This window comes from Callithrix jacchus, chromosome 4, assembly GCF_049354715.1.
Source record: "Callithrix jacchus isolate 240 chromosome 4, calJac240_pri, whole genome shotgun sequence".
NCBI lineage: Eukaryota > Metazoa > Chordata > Mammalia > Primates > Cebidae > Callithrix > Callithrix jacchus.
Window position 1 is genome coordinate 18,186,465 of NC_133505.1, and position 12,066 is coordinate 18,198,530.

A 12,066-nucleotide genomic window follows, 5' to 3' on the forward strand; every position below is an offset into this window, starting at 1 on the left:
TAGTTTGGCAGACTTTCAAGATTCATGAAAACAGACATGCACCTTTTCCAGTCAATTCAGATAGCCTGATAGAATGGCTGGTTTATTACAAAATCATCTACAATTTCTAGCATCTAGACACACATATCCATGTACATTTAAAGACTTTAAATGTTTAGGTCTCCACTTATTACTACCAGAATACAGACATTTTTTAAAGTGTTTTGCAACGTGTCTCAAAGGCCAATGGAAAAAAATGTTGTTGGCTTTAAGGAAATATTGATTTCAAAGCAGAAGCCTATAGCCTTGTCTTAGTCCACACAGTTATTTAGTTATGTAAATTTTATTTAATTTTACTTTTTGAGACAGGGTCTTACACTGTCATCCAGGCTGGAGTGCAGTCGTATGATCACAGCCTTGACCTCCCGGGTTCAAGCGATCCTCCTACCTTAGCCTCCCAAGGTGCTGGGACCACAGGTATACACCATCATGCCCAACTAATTTTTGTATTTTGTAGAGAAAGGGTTTCATTCTATTGTGCGGTCTGGTCTTGAACTCTTGGGTTCAAGTGATCCACCTGCTTTGGCCTCCCAAAGTGCTGGGATTATAGGCATGAGCCACTGTGCCCAGCCCCGTGAATTTTAAAATCAAGAATGGGACACCTTAGAGGGAGTTTTCCCTTACTTTAACCTCCCACTTATCCACAAAATTCCATTATACCTTAACAGCACGTATCTTTTTTTTATACACCTATATTACAGTCTTTTCTCAATTAAGATGATGTGTTCAGCAAAGGCCAATTTGTGCTTGCAGATAAGAAGTCTGATGAAAAAGTCAGCTTTGCAAGTTAGAAAATGGATACCTTTTACTGTAAATTCTGTTTGATTAGTTTCCAAAAGCACTCTCTTGGAAAAATGGAGGGCAATGTGTTCAGGGCAAAAGTCATCTCACAAACTTAGTAAAGTCAAAGATAGAATATTAGTTGATGGTGGCCAGGCATTTTTATATGCAGTGTTCAAATTAAATTAGATTATAAAGACTAAATAGCCAAAGGATTAAAAAATCGCAAGGCAAACACATTAGAACTCTCTAGTGTGTTTTTTTAGCCTTCAAATATCTTTTCGGAGCTTATATGTGTATGTGACATTCACTGCTGCTGACCTCACTCATACTGGTATGTACTATTAATCCCTCTTGAGGCCTGTAGAATCTGCCAGTTGAAAGCATTTTCTGCCCATCTTCTTTATGTATCTTTTTCCTAGGAGGTGTATGTGCGTGTGTGTGTGTGTGTGTGTGTGTGTGTGTGTGGCTGTTGCAGAAGGTTAGCAGATAGAGGTACCAAAAACATCATAAGGTGTGTCGGGGCAGGAATAGTTTTCAATACTGTTGTAGAGAGGAAAATCTGATGGATGTGATAACCAAGAGAACATCTAAATGGCAAAATAAAAGTTCTGACTGTCAGATCAATGGAACTTTAAAGTCGAAAATGTGAGCTATGTTCTATACTGAGAGCTGATACAATCTTCAACCTGCATTTTGTCTCCAACCTCACCTTCCTCTATCCTCCATGCTTCTTCCAAAGATTTTTCTAAAACATGTATCTTCTCATTTGCTCTGATTGTTTAAAAAATTTCAGGGGCTCTCTAGTTTCTTGAGGACAATGTCTAACTTCTGTTAAATGAACAGAAAATCGTCAGGATTTAGCATCTCTTAACTTTCCCTAAATTATCTCTTGCCTCACCCCTCTGTGTCTATCTCATGCAACTTCTTGCAGGTCCAAACAAGACAGGATGCTTCAACCTCTTGTGTTTTCACATGTGACATTCCTTTTTGAGGAAAATCCCTATCCACTGTCATTTATATCCATTCCACTTGATGGACATCTGCTTGAGTATAAGGGATACTTGTGTATACAAAGTCAGATTTGTGGTCCCATATCCATGAATTGTTTTCTGCACCATATCACCTTGACCAAGCTGAATTGACCATTTGGTCCAGTCTATGGTTTCCTAATCCCTTTAGTCTAGATTCTGTGATAGTTTACTACATCTGCTTTTTCATATTCCTGGCTCTTGAATTTAGACTTGTGGAAGGATTCACGTGTTGTCTTCTTTGTCTCCGTAGCATGGTGCCCTGCATCTATGGGTCCCTTTACTTGCTTAATAAGACAGCAGCTGAAGAATGGTCAGAGGAAATAGTACTTGATCTGAGTCTTGAGCCATTGGTAGGATTTAGACAAAATTCTGGGGAAGAGAAGGAATATGAGCAAGAGTAAAGAGATGTATGTGAGGGATTTATGTGGATATGTGAGAGAGAGGAAAAAAGAAAGAAATGAACAGTTAGAACATGGGACTTACTTACATTTGAATAAGTGGCACAATACCAAATTGTGAAACCCTGAGAAGCTACAACCTGATGCCACCACCATGAAGTAGGTAAGTTGAGAAAAAGTGCCTATGTATCATGTAAAGGGTAAAAAATAAAATCACGCTGATTGAGAGGTAAAGTAGCCATATGAGCTGTGGCTGCTATGTATTATTCTCCTGATTTGTCATGTTCTGTTATAAAATCTTCCTGCCAGTGGAATTAATGTGCATATTAGAATTTTTTATTTCACTGTAAATTGGTAAATTAGAATTATATGTATTTATGGAACACCAACTGATGTTAGGACTTACAAATACATGTGGAGCCATTAAATCAAACAACTTAACATTCATCACTTCAAATACTTGCCTATTTGTGGTGAGAACATTTTAACTTTATTCTCTAAGATATTTTGAAATGTACAAGATGCTATTATCAGCTATATTGACCATGCTGTGCAATAAATCTGAAACAAATTTATACCCCCGTCTAACTGAGACTTTGTACCCTCTGACCGTCATCTTTGTGTTCTCCTCACCTCCAGTCTCTGTAATCACCATACTCCTCTCTGCGTCTGAGTGATTGTTTCAGATTCCACATGTAAGTAACAAAAAGAGGCATTTGCTTTTCTGTGCCTGGCATATTTCACTTGCATAACGTTGTCCAATTTCATCTGTGTTGTCACAAATGACAGAATTTTCTTCTTTTTAAAGGCTGAATAATATTCCAATGTGTATATATACCACATTTTCTCTATCCATTTATGTGCTGTTGAAGCTTTACGTTAATTCCATTACTTGGCTATTGTGAATAATGTTGCAGTGAACTTGAGAGTGTAAACGTTCTTCCACAAACTGATTTCAGATCTTCTGGGTAAATACCCAGAAGTGACACTGCTGCATTGTGTGATAATTCTATTTTTAGTTTTTTGAGGAACCTCCATATAATTGCCCATAACGGCTATACTGACATTCCTATCAATAGTGTTCAAAAGTTTCCTTTTCTCTATATCTTTGCCAATACTTGTTATCTTTAGTTTTTTTGAAAATAGCCATTTTGCCTATTGTGAGGTGATATCTCATTGTGGTTTTAATTTGCATTTCCCTAAGTGACCAGTGATGTGGAGTGTTTTTTTACAGATCTGTTAGCCATTTATATGTTTTCTTTTCAGATGTCTCTCTTCAGGTTCCTTTCCCATTTTTAAATTAAGTTATTTCATTTTGAGTTTCTTGTTATTGAGTTCTTGAGTTCCTTATATATTTGGGATATTAGTCCCTAATTGAATATATGGCTTACAAATGTCTTTTCCTTAATCTGTAGGTCATCTTTTTGTTCTGTTAATTGTTCCTTTTGCTGTGCAGAAGCTTTTTAGTTTGATGTAATCCTGTTTGCCTATTTTTGCTTTTGTTGCATGTGTTTTTGTGGTCAAGTTCAAAAAAATTACTGTACAGAAAAATACTGGGTCATATATGCCCTACGTTTTCTTCTAACAGTTTCAGATTTTACATTTAAATCTTTTAATCCATTTTGGGTTGATTTTTGTATATGCTATGAGATGTATCCAATTTTATTCTTCTGCATGTAGATATGCAGATTTCCCAACATCGTTTATTGAAGAGGCTAGTTTTTTTTTCCATTGTGTATTTTTGGCATCTTTGTCAACAATCAATTGGCTACTGCGTGGGTTCATTTATGAGCTTTCTATTCTGTTCCATTGGTTGAAATGTGTATTTTTATGCCGGTGCCATGCTGTTTTATGTGTATTAGGATTTGATGAAGGGTTAATTGAGTGCTCCATGGTTGGAAAAATAATATTAAAGTATATTTCCCCTATTGCCTTTGGTAATGGCAACACTATCATAGACAATTTGCACACCATCTTTTGCTGATTAAATCCACTAATAATGGGATTTAAACTTTATTAACACAGTAGCAAGGAAGCCTGATATATAGTTGAGGTTGAATGGATTTTAGGGGCACCTATTATAATACAGGCACCAAAGAATTTGTATAATTTATCCAGTTAAATCCTCATGACAACATTGGATGCTAGGAATCAACAACTTCATCTGTATATATGAAGAAACGAAAACTCAGAGAATGGAAATAACATCTTCAAGGTTACTTAGCCATGAGTAGAAGAGCTTTTATTCAGTCCTAGGTCTGCAGAACTTGAAAATGAGAACAATGGTTCAACTAATAAACACTTCCATGATTCTTCAAAGACCTAAAAGCAGAACTACTATTCAACCCAGCAATCCCATAACTGGGTATATACCGGAAGGAATATAAATTATTCTATCATAAAAACACATACACATATATGTTCATTGCAGCAATATGCACAATAGCAAAGATATGGAATTAGCCTAAATGCTTATCAATTGTAGACTGCATAAAGAAAATGTGGTACATATACACCATGGAATACTACGCACCCATAAAAAAAAGAACAAGATCATGTCCTTTGCAGCAACATGGATGGAACCAGAGGTCATGATCCTTAGCAAACTAACCAGGAACAGAAAACCAAACACTGCATGTTCTCACTTATAAGTAGAACCTAAATGATGAGAACACCTGGAGACAAAGAAGGGAACAACAGACTATGGGGCCTAGTGTGAGGATGGAGATTGGGAGGAGGGAGAGGATCAGGAAAAACAACTATTGTGTACTAGGCTTAATACATGAAATGATCTTTACAACAAGCCTCCATGACATGAATTTACCTGTATAAAAAACCTGCACATGTACCTCTGAACCTAAAATAAAAGCTTGAAAAAAAAGAGACACAGAAGTCATCCTTTTTAGCATCCTAACAAAGTTGTTAGCAATGTATCTTACACCAAAGAATATTTTAGCATCTTAGTTATCAGGAGATCATTTATTAAGGGAACTTCTAATTCTGATCAAGTCGATTTTAATACACACACACGTGTGCTCTTTGTGAAAAGTGTAGAAATGAAGACCTGGGGTGAGGAGGAGGCAGGAAGATCGGTCCAGAAACACTGATTAAATCGCTATTTGTAGCCCCTAAAAATTTGTAAAATTTAGCTACCTCCATTAATTTAGTTACTTCGTATCACACATTACCTCCAGAAAGTCTTATCTTAGCATATTTAAGAAACTAAATCTGAAAGTTGTACACTGGTGATTTAATGTGTAGAACTCTTCTACAGGCTATAAAGGAAGACTGAGTGTGTTATTCTTTAGCAAGATGTCCCGTTGCCTAATCCTCCCACCCACCCCAACAGTAACCATGGAAAGTGAATAAAACTGTCTAGGCTCTCAATGCCATAAATGTTAATGCAAATAGGACAGAGTTTAGCAAAGACAAGTAACAGGATTCTTGGATATTCTTTAAGTAATGCTGCTACTATTTGTAAACCATTTGATTTTCACTCTTTATATCAGTTCCTGTTTACACTATAAAGAACTGCCCAACACTGGATAATTTATTTATTTTACACACACACACACAGATACACATACAAGAGTTTTGCTTTTTTTCTCTCTTTTCTTCTTTTTTTTGGAAATGCATTTTAGGTTTTAGAGTACATGTGAAAAACATGCAAGATTGTTGCATAGGTACACACATGGCAGTGTGATTTGCCATCACCTATATCTGGCATTTCTCCCCATACTATCTCTCCCCAACTCCTCACCCCCTGCTGTTCCTCCCCTATTTCCCCCCGGACAGACTGGGTAATTTATAAAGGAAAGAGGTTTACTTGACTCACAGTTCAGCATGGCTGAGGAGGCCTCAGGAAACTTAGAATCATGGTGGAAGGCAAAGGGGAAGCAAAGATGTCCTTCTTGGCATGGGAGCAGGAAGGAGAAGTGGTGAGCAAAGGGGGAAGATACCCTTATAAAGCCATCAGATGTTGTGAGAAATCACTATTGTGAGAACAACATGGAGGAAACTACCCCCATGAGTCAGTTACCTCCACCTAATCTCTCCCTTGATACCTGGGTATTATGGGGATTACAATTGAAGATAAAATTTGGGTGGGGACACAAAGCCTAGCCATATTACTTCTGTTACTCAAAACATAATTTAATTAAAATACAGTGTAGTTCAATGAACTTAGTGGACGATCCTTAACTGGAATAATTATTTCTATAACAAGTTTTCTGAATTTTACAGTCTTTTATAACTCAGTTACAGTGTTCTTGATGTGGACTTATTCCTTGGCTATAGCAATCAAGTGTTCATAGGCAGCAATAATTTGCTATTTAAATAACATAATAAAATGGCTTTTTGTATCTGTATGACCATATGTGAATGTTTTCCTTAGACTACAAGCCATTTAGGCAGCTTTTCCCCCAAGGAAGCAGCTTTTCATGTTGTTTCCAATTTATCATTTATGACCTTTCATGCTACTCTTTCTTAAAAAGAGATATCCCTGCATAATTACAACCTGTATTTTGAAAACTATGTTGTGAACTATTCGAGTTTAAAATATAACTAAGCCCTGCTGATTTTTATTACTATGTGTAATTTGTGTCCATTTAAGTCTTCTGGGGTAGAAGTTCAGGGCAGACTCAAAGGAAGAAATTGAATTTTAGAAGCTTTCTCTTTTTTCCTTCTAAATTTTTGTGAATATTTTCTAATATTTATTATCCTGTTGGGGTAGAAATTATAATGTGTGTGACATCTCCAAGTGGACTCATTTAACACAGATAAATTCCACAAGTAGCTAGGAAGTGCCAGCCCCTTTGATAAGCTTCCCTAATCCACAGAAATTGAGCCATAACATTCCCATTAACTCCGTTTGGAGCAGTGATTAATGATAGCACATAGAGACAAATTCAAGTTAATATAGATAGGGAACTGTTATTTTCCTCATCCTCCAAAAGTTGGCTATCATTGGATAAACATTCCCTTCTGTGGAAGGCTTCTTTTTGCCCTCACACTGGTATGCCAGCAATGTGGCAGACTCCCTACAGAAGGATGCAGGATCTCTCTGCCTGACTTAGTGCTCCCACCCTTCAAAGCCAGGGTCCCCCAACACCATTATCCCCTAGATTTCCCCAACTTCCACCCCCAATTTCACAATTATTTTCCTCACACAGCAAAAGAATACAAACCTCCTTACAACAAAAATACAAAGAACATTTTAGGAATTTAGAGTAGTCTTCACATGGTGATGCCTAAGAATTTCCCCTGGGGAGAAGAACAGCAATCTGACCACCCACGAAGGCCATGGAGAAATTACCTACCATGCACCAGAGTCTGGCTTTCAGCTTTGTGGACTCTGAAGCCAGATCTTGTTAATTCAAAGAGACCACCAGGCAGATTGGCACTAACCAATGTAGAATATCATTCATATGCATCCAAAGTACTATGCTGCAGTGAGAAACAGAACTGCCATTAAACGATTACTCATGCTGGCATCATTAGTGACTAATAACAATCAGAATCTGTTTAGACTCAGAACACAAGAAGTCTGATGAACGGAGTGTTAAAATGCATCAAGCTCTCCATAGGGAGTATCTGAACTTTGCAAGGATTTCAGCATTAAATGATATACTGTATTTATTTGTAAGGCTCTCTAGAAGACTTGCTGAGGCGTAAAACTTGAATTATATTTAACTGAGCAATTGTTTTCTGGTTAATATAACACATAGAATGTCGACAACATGTGATACCAACTTAAAGATGATCCCTGTGCAAATAAAAGTTTTCAAAATGTTCACAATCAGACAGGGGAAAAAGTTCTAATATAATCAATTCTATGAGATACTGACAAACCAGAAGTTAACCCCAAATGGTAGGTCCTGCCAGTTGACTGGAAGTTGTCCTAACAACAAATATCAGAGCATCAGGTGTCATGAGTCCTATAACGGAGAAACAATATTGTACAACTGAATTTCTCTGACAGCCAGATGGGCAAGTTCTAGAAATGCCACCTGCAAGTACCAAGTACATATACTAATAAATAATAATTATCGATTTCATACCCTATGGCCTCTTTCCCCACCTATCCCTACCATTATGGAATTTGATAGATATTCTCAAATAGGCATTTTTATTTGCTTAAAGAATTAGAGAAAGAGCAGAAAATGTTTAGCCTACAGGGCACTTTCCCCAGAAGGTTAACTGCTTGACAAAAATAAACTTACAAATATACCTCCTGAGACAAACTGCAACATTGCCTTTGCAGTTTATATCATGTGTAATCACTTCACATGTCAGAAAAGAAAAAAATAGTTGGCTCTCTTAAGATACTGTCTGCAACAAGCCTTCGCATGCAGCTCAATCTCTGTTACTTCTTTCTTTATTTTAATTGCATTTTAGGTTTTGGGGTACATGAGAAGAACATGTAAGATCATTGCATAGGTACACACATGGCAGTGTGGTTTGCTGCCTTCCTCCCCATCACCTATATCTGGCATTTCTCCCCATGTTCTCTCTCCCCAACTCCCCACCCCTCACTGTCCCTTACCTAACTCCCACACTCACAGACCCCTGTGTGGAATGCTCCCCTCCCTGTGTCCATGTGTTCTCACTGTTCAACACCCACCTATGAGTGAGAACATGCAGTGTCTGATATTTTGTTCTTATGGCAGTTTGCTGAGAATGATAGTTTCCAGATTCATCCATGTCCCTACAAAGGAGATGAACTCATCTTTTTATATGGCTGCATAGTATTCTATGGTATGTATGTGCCATATTTTCCTTGTCCAGTCCTGAAGCTATTTTTCAAAGAGAACATCTGAAAATGTCAATACATGGAGTGAGAAAACAAAAATTGATCTTCAAAAATGTTATAGGTCTCAGTTGTTAGTTACCCAGGGGTGATCTTCATAGAAAGAGATTCCAGCTAAACAGCCAGCTTTGCTTGCAAAGAAACATGGCTTTATGTTTGGAGACAATGCTTACTTGGTTTCTGAGTCAGCCCTAAATTCAAACTACGTCTATTTTTAAAGTCTGAGGCCACGAGATACACAGATAAACAGAGAGAAACTCAGAAGTTTGATTGGAAACAAAGGAAAGAAAGAGCCCTTTATTTTCAACTTCCAATAAGAATTTCCACGTATTTCCAAGCAGGGATGGACAAAAGTGACGAGACAACCCAGATGAGAAGAGATGCCAGAGCAACATCCCAGTTGCAAATTCTATTTGGTGCCAAGACAAATCATCTCAATTTAGATAAGTGGGAAACAGTTTATCTGCCTTTTATCTAGTATACTATATGAGATAAATAAGACTAGAAAGGGTGTCTTAAAAATCGTACCATGTATAGATCTAGCCCAGTTTGTTTTACAATACTACGTCAGTGTCGCTTAAAAACTGTACCAAAAGAAGTCTTGGTACAAATACTTAAACTGTCATTTTCTTTTGTCTGAACTCTGATAAGCATACCCAGGTTCTTCTCTCAGCCCCGGACTGATCCACATGGACATCTCTCGAGACCTTCCATGTGTACTTGATTATTTCATCTGCTTAAGACAGCAGACATGACCGATCTAAGCAGGGCATCCTGAGCGTGCCTTTGTGCAATGGTACAATGGCCAAATTACCATTCAGGTTATAATCAGTGGCAACACGGACACAGATTACTAGAAAGAACATAACATTTTGCTCTGTACTATTGGTCAAATCCAAGGATGGAAAGAATGAGACACAAGTGCTTGGAGAGTGATTTATACCTGTCACTAACAGCAAATTCTCGTAGACATCCTAACACTCAGATGAGTGGCCCCGAGTACTGTCAGGAGGAAGGCCGTCTTTATATTCTTACGGTGTTTTAAAGGGATAATTGCATGCACATTTCTAACATGTTACTCTTTTTAAGATAATTAAAGACTTTGGTTTAGCCAAAAATGCATTCGAGGCAGGCCTTATGATGTCAACCTTACAGGTTTGGAGGAGTCTATGTATCTATGTTTAGTGCAATTTGTACACATTTGGACAAGGCAGAACTATTTATTTTGAGATTTCAATGTTTCCAAGCAACCATGCACTACAAAGTATTTTAGAAAAGCCTTTTGGCAATGGCCAATAAGAATTTTCCATACGTATGAATATGCATAGCGATAATAGGCATAAAAACCCATTTCTACTTCTGCCACTTCTTGGACCTGACCTTACCTTAGAAAGAAGTAACAGAGATTGGAGTCCTGATCCAAGATGGCCGATTAGGAAGGAGCAACTGAGGACCGCAGCTCCCAGTGACCGCACGAAGGGGAACTGGACGCCACATTTCCAGACGGATTCTTATTGCCCACAGACCAGGAGATTCCCGGGCGGAGAAGCCCCACAGGTCGCGAGCGCGGCCTTTTTGGCCGGCACAGCGGCTGTCCACACACAATACTGGGTCCAGGTAGCTGGCCATTGGAACTCCTGGGAGGCAGGGTCGCCCGTTCAACTGATAAAAAGCTGACTCAGACAGGGAGCCAGGCCAGGAGATTCCCGGGCGAAGAAGCCCCACGAATCTCTGGGGGGCTGCGGCGCAGTGGCTTGCCACAGGGGAAACCACACAGATCTCCGCGCATTCTCAACAGGTGACTGAAACGCCTGGGAGGCAGAGACGCCCGTTCAGCTGATAAAAAGCTGACTGAAACAGGCGTCGGGCCAGGAGATTCCCGGCAAAATGGCGCCGTGAGCCCGCAGTGCGGCCCAGCCTGAGCAGCAGATCTCTGCACAAAATCTCACAAATCCGGGCACCTTCTCAACAGGTGACTGAAACGCCTGGGAGGCAGAGACGCCCATTCAACTGAAAAAATGGGGGCTGGAACAGGGAGCCAGGCCGGGTGATTCCCTGGTGAAAAAGCGCCACGAGTCTCTAGAAGCTGTTTCAGCTGGCGCAGCGGGTCAACGCACAAGAAATCACACAAATCTGGCGCTGTTTCAACTGGTGACTGAGACACCTGGGGGACAGAGCTGCCTGGGGGGGGGGACAGGTCTGAGGCAAGGAGCCAGGTGATCAGGCTCAGCCGGTCCTGCCCCCACAAAAATCAGCAATCTGAAGCGCTCTGGATTGAGTTTCTCAGCAAGGGCAGCTGAACCCGGGACAGTCCCCCTCTGTTGGGGAGGGGCGTCCGCCATTACCGAGGCAGTCCACCACTGCTGAGGTAGTCCGCCATTACCGAGGCAGTCCACCACCGCTGAGGTAGTCCGCCATTAGAGAGGCAGTTCTAACTATACCCCTATAAACAGAACCGCAGGGAAGCTCACAGGGCAGCTGGTCAGAGCCCACAGCAACTCAGCAAAGCCTCTGCATGCAGACTGTGACTAGGCTGCCTCCTCCCTGGGCAGGGCAGCCCTGAGAAAAGGCAGGCCTTCTTTGCATCTATTGAGATAATCACGTGGTTTTTGTCTTTGGTTCCATTTATGTGGTGAATTATGTTTATAGACTTGCGTATGTTGAAGCAGCCTTGCATCCCCGGGATGAAGCCTACTTGATCATGGTGGATAAGCTTTTTGATGTGCTGTTGTAATCGGTTTCCCAGTATTTTATTGAAGATTTTTGCATCTTTGTTCATCACGGATATTTTCCTTTCTTTTCTGAAGTTTTTGTTTTCTTTCTTTTCTGAAGTTTTCTTTTCTTGTTGAGTCTCTGCCGGGTTTTGGTATCAGGATGATGTTGGTCTCATAAAATGATTTGGGAAGGATTCCCTCTCTTTCAATTGTTTGGAATAGTTTCAGAAGGAATGGTACCAGCTCCGCTTTGTATGTCTGGTAGAATTCGGCTATGAACCCATCTGGACCTG

At 39.6% G+C, this 12,066-nt stretch overlaps 1 long non-coding RNA gene across 1 annotated transcript in view; it reads right to left on the bottom strand.

The window, feature by feature from the left end:
• LOC118152773 (uncharacterized) overlaps positions 1 to 10,723 on the bottom strand; it is a 96,059-nt gene extending 85,336 nt beyond the window's left edge. The window contains exon 1 of the long non-coding RNA XR_004741591.3: positions 10,445 to 10,723. This is a non-coding gene — a long non-coding RNA (uncharacterized LOC118152773). The remainder of the gene's footprint in view (positions 1 to 10,444) is intronic.
• Between the last annotated feature and the right edge of the window lie 1,343 nt (positions 10,724 to 12,066).